The 8927-nt window shown below is 43.5% G+C and overlaps 1 long non-coding RNA gene and 1 other non-coding gene across 2 annotated transcripts; one reads left to right on the forward strand and one right to left on the reverse strand.

Moving 5' to 3' along the window:
• Positions 1 to 900: 900 nt before the first annotated feature.
• On the forward strand, positions 901 to 1007 carry LOC122430239. The gene has a single exon (XR_006266312.1). It is a non-coding gene; the product is annotated as a U6 spliceosomal RNA (small nuclear RNA).
• A 2725-nt stretch (positions 1008 to 3732) lies between these two features.
• On the reverse strand, positions 3733 to 6173 carry LOC122429781. Its single transcript, XR_006266136.1, has 3 exons — positions 6121 to 6173; positions 4369 to 4531; positions 3733 to 4218 (listed from the first exon to the last, which is right to left on the reverse strand). It is a non-coding gene; the product is annotated as an uncharacterized LOC122429781 (long non-coding RNA).
• Positions 6174 to 8927: the final 2754 nt, after the last annotated feature.

Raw genomic sequence — 8927 nt, forward strand, 5'->3', positions numbered from 1 at the left:
AACTGGAGTTAGAGGAATCAACCTTCCTGACTTCAGACTATACTACAAAGCTATAGCCATCAAGATAGTATGGTCCTGGCACAAAAACAGAAACATAGATCTTCAGAACAGGATAGGAAGCCCAGAGATAAACCCACAGACCTATAGGCACCTTATGTCTGACAAAGGAGGCAGGAATAATACAATGGAGAAAAGACAGCCTCTTCAATAAAGTGGTGCTGGGAAAACTGGACAGCTATGTGTAAAAGAATGAAATTAGAACACTTCCTAACATCATACACAAAGATAAACTCAAAATGGGTTAAAGACCTCAATGTAAGTCCAGAAACTAGAAAACTTTTAGAGGAAAACACGGGCAAATGCTCTTTGACATAAATCACAGCAAGATCCTCTTTGATCCACTTCCTAGAGTAATGGAAATATGAACAAAAATAAACAATGGGACCTAATTAAACTTAAAAGTTTTTGCTCAGCAAAGGAAACTATAAACCAGATGAAAAGACAACCCTCAGAATGGGAGAAAATAATTGCAAATGAAACTGACAAAGAATTAATCTTATACAAGCAGCTCATGCAACTCAATACCAGGAAAACAAACAACCCAATCAAAAAGTGGGAGGAAGACCTAAACAAGCATTTCTCCAGAAAAGACATACAGATGTCCAACAAACACACAAAAAGATGCTCAACATCACTCATTATTAGAGAAATGCAAATCAAAACTACAATGAGGTATCACCTCACACCAGTCAGAATGGCCACCATCAAAAAATCTATGAACAGTAAATGCCAGAGAGGGTGTGGAGAAAAGGGAACCCTCTTGCACTGTTGGTGAGAATGTAAACTGATACAGCCACTATGGAGAACGGTATGGAGATTCCTTAAAAAACTAGGAGTGATGTGCTCGCTTCGGCAGCACATATACTAAAATTGGAACGATACAGAGAAGATTAGCATGGCCCCTGCGCAAGGATGACATGCAAATTCGTGAAGCGTTCCATATTAAAAAAAAAAAAAAAAATAGGAGTGAAACTACCATATGACCCAGCAATCCTACTATTGAGCATATACCCAGAGAAAACCATAACTGAAAAGGACACATGCATCCCAATGTTCACAGAAGCACTATTTACCATAGCTAGAACATGGAAAGTGAAAGTATTAGTCACTCAGTATTGTCTGACTCTTTGCAATCCCATGGACTGTGGCCCACCAGTCTCCTCTGCCATGGAACTCTCCAGACAAGAATACTGGAGTGGGTAGCCATTTCCTTCTCCAGGTGATCTTCCTGACCCAGGGATTGAACCTGGGTCCCCTGCATTGCATGCAGATTCTTTACCATCTAAGCCATCAGGGAAGCCCAAGGACATGGAAGCAACCGAGATATCCATCGACAGATAAATGGATAAAGAAGTTATGGTACATATATACAAGGTAATATTACTCAGTCATAAAAAGAAATGCATTTGAGTCAGTTCTAAGTGGATGAACCTGGAGCCTGTCATACAGAATAAAGTCAGTCAGAAAGAGAAAAACAAATTTTGTATACTAATACGTATATATGGAATCTAAAAATGGTGCTGATGAGCCTATTTGTAGGGCAGGAATAGAGATGCAGACACAGAGAAGAGACTTTGGACATAGCAGGGGAAGGAGAGGGTGGGATGAGCTGAGAGAGTAGCACTGACACATTTACACTCCCATGTGTGAAATGTGCTTCCCGGGTGGCACAGTGGCAAGGAATCCGCTTGCCAGTGTAGGAGACCACAGAGCCTGGGGTTCGATTCTTGGGTCGAGAATATCCTCTGGAGTAGGAAGTGGCAACCCACTCCAGCTTACTTGCTGGAAAATCGCACAGAGGAGCCTGGTGGGCTACCGTCCATGGGGTTGCAAGGAGTCTGACATGACTGAGCGCACATGCTAGTGGTGGGGATGTAAAATAGACTGCCGGTGGGGATTTGCAGTACAGGCTCGGGGAGTTCACCCCGGTGTTCTGTGACCACCTAGAGGGGTGGGATGGGGTGGAGGCTGGGGGGCGATTCAGTAGGGAGGGGACATATGTATACTTACTGGCTGATCTAGCTTGTTGCATAGCAGAAACCCACACAATATTGTAAACCAATTATCCTCCAATTAGAAATAAACTTTTAAAAATTCCACCTAAAAGAAAGATCAAAAATAAAAAGGAAGTACAGAGAGGGAGGGTCACCTTCCACATATCAACATTACGTGATTTGTTTCAGAAATACTAATAGAGCCTCTGCTGAGTACCAGGCAGTGTTTTCACTGCTGGGGATACAAGAGTGATGAAACCACCAAAACTCCTGCCCTCATAAATGCTATAGTCTAGTGGGAAAGAGAGAGAATAAACAAGAAAACTGTTCACGTGACTCTGTTAAATAAGAGCTGCTGAGCTGGAAACAGAGCAGAGGAAGAGGACATTAACTTTTTGGAGGAGGCACTGAAATTTTAGAAAGGGTAGACAGGAAAGATTAGCGTAGAATATGATCACAAAGGAGAAACCAAAAGAAAAAGAGGGATTTAGTCATGTTATCTTTAGGAGAATAACAGTTTAGGCAGATGGAAGAGTTAGTGTTTAAGACAATGTGGTATTGGTATAGAAATAGACAATTCAGCCACTCAAACAGAACAGAGAGCCCAGAAATGGGCCCACAGTTATAAAGAAGCCTGGTATCTGACAGGTCCAGTGTACAACTCAGTGGAGAAAAGATGGGTGGTACTCAGTGGTGCTGGAACAGTTGGTTATGGAAGAAATTCTACTTCCTACCTCCTCCTGTCCACAAAAATCAATTCCAGATAATTTAATGATGACTCTGAGCTGCAAAAATAAGAGTTCAGAACAAATACATAGATGTTCTTGATGTAGCAAAGAATTTCTTAAGTCATTAAGGAAAAGCACAAACGGGGATGGATGGTGGTGACGGTTGCACAAAAACGTGAAGAAACTTAATGCCACTGAGTTGTACACTTTAAAATGGTAAATTTTATACATTTTAGCACAATTTCTTTTTTAAAAGCGCAAGGTATAAAAAGAAACTTGATAATATTAACTACACTAAAAATTAGGAAATTTATTTGTTAAGTGTTATTGGAGTATAGTTGATTCACAGTGGTGTGTTAGTCTCAGGTGTACTGCAAAGTGAACCAGTTATACATATACATATACCCACTCATTTTTAGATTCCTGCCCACACAGGCCATTACAAGGTACTGAGAAGACTCCCTGTGCTACAGTAGGTCCTGGTTAGTCATCTATTGTATCTGTAGTTGTCTGTATATGTCAATCCCAGGCTCCCAAATTATCCCTACCCTCCCTTTTCCCCTGGTAACCATTTATTTTTATATCTATGATGCTATTTCTGTTTTGTAAATAAGTTCAAGGAACTTAACTTTAAAAAGGACATAAACGTATATTTTTAAACCAACTGCAAGTTGGAAAAAGGAAATTGTCAGAAATAATTGACACAGAGTTAGTATCCAAATGTAATCAATAAGAGAAAGGCAAAAATACAGTGGGGAAAAGGGCAAAAAAAAAAAAACCCTTAAAAGAGATGCTTCACAACAGAGGAAACATAAATGACCAATAAAATATGAAAATATGTTCAACCACATTAGTAATTGGGGAAATGCAAATTAAAACCACAATGAGATAAATCTTGTATGCCCATCAGATGAACAAAACTTTTCAAGTTTGAAAATATTGTGTGGCCAAGGAACTCATATACTGCCAGTAGAAGTATTAATTGATGAAACTACTTTGAGAACAATATGACATCATCTGGCAAATTTGACCATTTGTCCTAGTACTGTAACTCGTATTGTAATTCTACTGTAAGTATATTCTCTGGAGAGATTTTTGTACATAGACATCAAAAAACATTGACAAGAATGTTTATATCAACATCAAGATATTAAAACATTGGAAAGTTGCCATCATCAGGAAAACAGTAAATTAACTGTAATCCATTCCCACAGTGGAATATAAAAAACAACAGCAAAACTGAATGAACTGCAATTAAACACATAAACATTGATGAATCCCAAAAAGATGGTATTAACTGAAAAAGCAGGTTGCAGGAGAATCCACATGTGCTGGACTCTTCCACGACACCCCTCAGCCGGCTCGCTCACCTTCTCTCCTGGTTTTTGTTTCTGGCTCTGCAACTCATCCTCCTGTGCGTTTTGCCTCCAGAAATTCTACAGGAAAAGACCCAACAGGATGTGGGAAGGAGAGGAGACACTGAGACAACATACCTGCACCCCTGGCTGCCTCCTCACAAGGCTGCCTGTGTCCCTAGGCCTGGCTCTGCCCTCGAGGTAACCTCCGGAAAGGAACTCCTTCCTCACCTTGCACCGCTCCTTGTGGTAACCATGTTGACTTGGTGAAGCCCAGCTTGAGTGCAGGATGGCCCCTCGGGGTTCCCTTCTCCTACATCTTCACAAACAGTCTGTGCAAAAACCATCTTTGAATCCACCTGTTTTGAGTGTGCCATCTGTGTCTTGCTGGACCCTGATGAATACAAATCAGCATTAATATGAAAGCTTTAAAAAAAAGTGAAATAATATATTCTTTAGGTGGAAATTGTCAAAAAATCAAGAGAGAAATGAATATGAAACTCAAGATACTAGTTAACTCTTGGGGCAGTGAAAGGATGTTCTGGACACAGGGCTTTGAAGGTTCTCCTGTGGTTCTGGGATTTATGCTCAATAGTAGCTACACCAGTTGAGTTGAGTTCAGTTCAGTAGCTCAGTCGTATTCAACTGCTTGTGACCCCACGGAAGGAGCACACCAGGCCTCCCTGTCCATCACCAACTCCCAGAGTTGCTCAAATTCATGTCCATTGAGTCGGTGATGCCATCCAAACATCTCATCCTCTCCTTCTCCTGCCTTTGATATTTCCCAGCATCAGGGTCTTTTCCAATGAGTCAGTGCTTCACATCAGGTGGCCAAAGTATTGGAATTTCATCTTCAGAATCAGTCCTTCCAATGAATATTCAGGAATGATTTCCTTTAGGATTGACTGGTTTGAACTCCTTGCAGTCCAAGGGGCTCTCAAGAGTCTTCTCCAGCACCACAGTTCAAAAGCAGCAATTCTTCAGCACTCAGCTTTCTTTATAGTCCAACTCTCACAACCATACATGACTACTAGAAAAATCACAGCTTTGACTAGATGGACCTTTGTCAGCAAAGTAATGTCTCTGCTTTTTAATATGCTGTCTAGGTTTGTCCTAGCTTTTCTTCCAAGGAGCAAGCATCTTTTAATTTCATGGCTTCAGTCACCATCTGCAGTGATTTTGGAGCCCAAGAAAATAAACTATCACAGTTTCCATCGTTTCCCCATCTATTTATCATGAAGTCATCGGACCAGATGCCATGATCTTCATTTTTTGAATGTTGAGTTTTAAGCAAGCTTTTTCACTCTCCTCTTTCACTTTAATAAAGAGGCTCTTTAGTTCTTCGCTTTCTGCCGTAAGAGTGGTGTCATCTGGATATGTGAGGTTATTCATATGTCTCTCGGCAATCTTGATCCCAGTTTGTGCTTTTTCCAATCCGGCATTTTGCATAATGTACTCTGCATAGAAGTTAAATAGATTCAAGACATATAGATTCAAGGGATTAGATCTGATGGACAGAGTGCCTAGAGAACTATGGACGGAGGTTCATGACATTGTCCCGGAGGCACTGATCAAGACCATCCCCAAGAAAAAAGGAAATGCAAAAAAGCAAAATGGTTGTCCGAGGAGGCCTTACAAATAGCTGTCAAAAGAAGAGCGCCTAAAGGCAAAGGAGAAAAGGAAACATATACCCATTTGAATGCAGAGTTCCAAAGAATAGCAAGGAGAAATAAGAAAGCCTTCCTCAGTGATCAATGCAAACAAATAGAGGAAAACAATAGAATGGGAAAGGCTAGAGATCTCTTCAAGAAAATTAGAGATACGAAGTGAACATTTCATGCAAAGATGGGCACAATAAAGGACAGAAATGGTATGGACCTAACACAAGCAGAAGATATTAAGAAGACGTGGCAAGAATACACAGAAGAACTATACAAAAAAGATCTTCATGACGCAGATAACCATGATGGTGTGATCACTCACCTAGAGCCAGACATCCTGGAGTGTGAAGTCGACTGGGCCTTAGGAAGCATCACTATGAACAAAACTAGTGGAGGTGATGGAATTCCAATTGAGCTGTTTCAAATCATAAAAGATGATGCTGTGAAAGTGCTGCACTCAATATGTCAGCAAATTTGGAAAACTCAACAGTGGCCACAGGACTGGAAAAGGTCAGTTTTCATTCCAATCCCAAAGAAAGGCAATGCCAAAGAATGCTCAAACTACTGCACAGTTGCACTCATCTCACACACTAGTAAAGTAATGCTCAAAATCCTCCAAGCCAGGCTTCAACAGTACATGAACCGTGAACTTCCAGATGTTCAAGCTGGTTTTAGATAAGGCAGAGGAACCAGAGTTCAAATTGCCAACATCTGTTGGATCATAGAAAAAGCAAGGGTGTTCCAGAAAAACATTTACTTCTGCTTTATTGACTACACCAAAGCCTTTGACTGTGTGGATCACAACAAACTGTGGAAAATTCTTCAAGAGATGGGAATACCTGCAAAGAGGAAAATTCATAGGGCCTGAACTCCATCTCAGGCCTGTCCGTGCTGGCTGTGCTCGACTGCCTCTCCAGTGGACTCTGAACTCTCTGCTTAGTGCCTGTGAGGACGACAATGGAAGGATAAGACCCCCTTCCAGACAGAGGAATCCTGAAGATCACATCCAGGCTACTCATTGCCTAAGAGGAAGCATACCGTAATCACACCTGTCTCCGGACAGGTCATAAACTTTTTTTCGTATCTGTCAAGATGTAATCACAGGCTTATCGATTATTAACTGGTTGGAATGTAACTGCGGGCTTATTGACTATTGACTGTTAAGACACGTACACATGGGGCAAGTGGTGTGTTAAGACACGTACACATGGGGCAAGTGGTGTGTTAAGACACGTACACATGGGGCAAGTGGTGGGTTTAGACACGTACGCATGGGGTATAAAAGATTTTCACAAATGCGGGACGGGGTCCTTGGCTAAGAGGAGACTCTGCCTTGGGCCCGCCGGTGTAATAAACTGCACTCCACTATCTGCATTGTCCTTCTGAGTGAGTCTGTTTCCCGGAAAGCGTGGCTATAACATTTGGTGCATTGGCCGGGAAACTCCTCACTTTGAGGAGACAGGTCTCATTTGAGGCCACCCCGAGGCTTTGGGACTTGAATTTCCTAGAGGGGGGAAGGCGCCTCGCCCCTCTGGAAGAATTCAGCCTTTCAAAGCCCGGTTTCTTCGCTTTGGCAGGTAGTGGACGGCAGCAGGGAACTGAGCGCTCAGGTGAGGAGGAGCCCACCCAGTAGGGTGGAAGAGGGGGCCTGATCACCCCCCTGGGAGGGACCAGAAGGAGCGGGGACCCACAGGAGCCTGGAATAGGCAGGTGGCGATTGCTTGGTACACAGGTCGACGAGCGTGCTGGGGTTTAGGAAGGAAATTTGTGAAGGACCTTTAGGAGGTGTGTCCACGCCATCTCGGGGAAAATTATTACCAAGCGATCGCCAGGGGATTTTTAGGATAGGAAACTGGTCCTTGTATGCTTGTATTCTGCCCTCCCCCAGGAGGTGTCCCGTCTGCTGTGAAATTCTTGACCCCCCCGGAATTGTTAGGCTAGAAGGAGGGGGAAACAGAAGTGAGTATGAATTGGCTTTTCCGGAGATGGCCTGGGACATGAGATATTTAACCCATCTGTGTTTTCATCTGCACCTGATCAAGCCCACCAAGGCAGAATGGACTTTAAGGGAGAAACAGTCTCGGACCATGTGATGTTCCGGTTCAGCTGTGCTGACCAGCAGGTGAAGACACGCTGATCCCCCTTCTCCCTCTGGGATATGGCAGGTAAGGCTCTTCTCACCCCAATTAGGAAGGAGGCAGAATGGCAATTTAAGTGTCACTGAGTGGAAATATCAGAAGTACATAGGGTACTGAGAACTTCATAGACAGAAGGAAAAGAAAAAGTAGAAGAAGGTCTGAGAAGGTAAGCAAGATGGGGGGAAGTGAATCTAAGGCAACTGTATCGGAGTGCATGATTAAAAATTTTAAGAAGGGCTTAGGAGGAGACTATGGGGTGAAGATGAAGCCTAACTGCCTCCACATACTCTGTGAGGTCGAATGGCCCCCTATGGGAGCAGGATGGCCACCAGAGAACACCGTGAACTTAAAAATAGTGGAAGCAATCTACACAGTAGTCACAGGAGAGCCGGGACACCTGGATCAATATCCATCTATTGACTCATGGCTAGCGTTAGCTTGAGACCCTCCTACTTGGACAAGGTTCTGTATCCAGAAGGGAAAGGGAAAAATATTAATGGCACAAAAATTGACTGATGATAAAAAAGGAAATTCTACAGGATTTGGACGGGGATGACCTGGCCCCTCCCCCATGCTGGATAATGACACGCCTGCCTCCCAGTGCTTCACCAGGACCGGAGGCCTCCTTAATGCCCGATCCAGGGCCAGGTGAAGTTTCTGCAACAGCCGCTGCTCCTCCGCCAGCTTTCCCGGAGTTCGTAGAGCCGCTGTTTGGGCAGGCTCCGATCCCGGTGACAGAAGCCTCTGGCCAACACTTCCAGGATCCCGTTCCACCCGAACCGCCCAAGCTATACCCGTCTCTCCTGGTGAGTACTGACAAGAGGGGGAGGGAGACGTTGGAATTAAGCAGAGACCACGCTCTGCCAGAGAGCTGGAGGGAACGAAAGAGAACAGACAAGAGACTTCCAGTGCAAGCTGCTGCTCTGGGAAAGTCTAACTCGGGCCCTCCAGAAAACCTCATCTGCCCCAGGGACAGGACAGTCCTTCAGCC

This window comes from Cervus canadensis, chromosome 28 (assembly GCF_019320065.1).
Source record: "Cervus canadensis isolate Bull #8, Minnesota chromosome 28, ASM1932006v1, whole genome shotgun sequence".
In the NCBI taxonomy this organism is placed as follows: domain Eukaryota; kingdom Metazoa; phylum Chordata; class Mammalia; order Artiodactyla; family Cervidae; genus Cervus; species Cervus canadensis.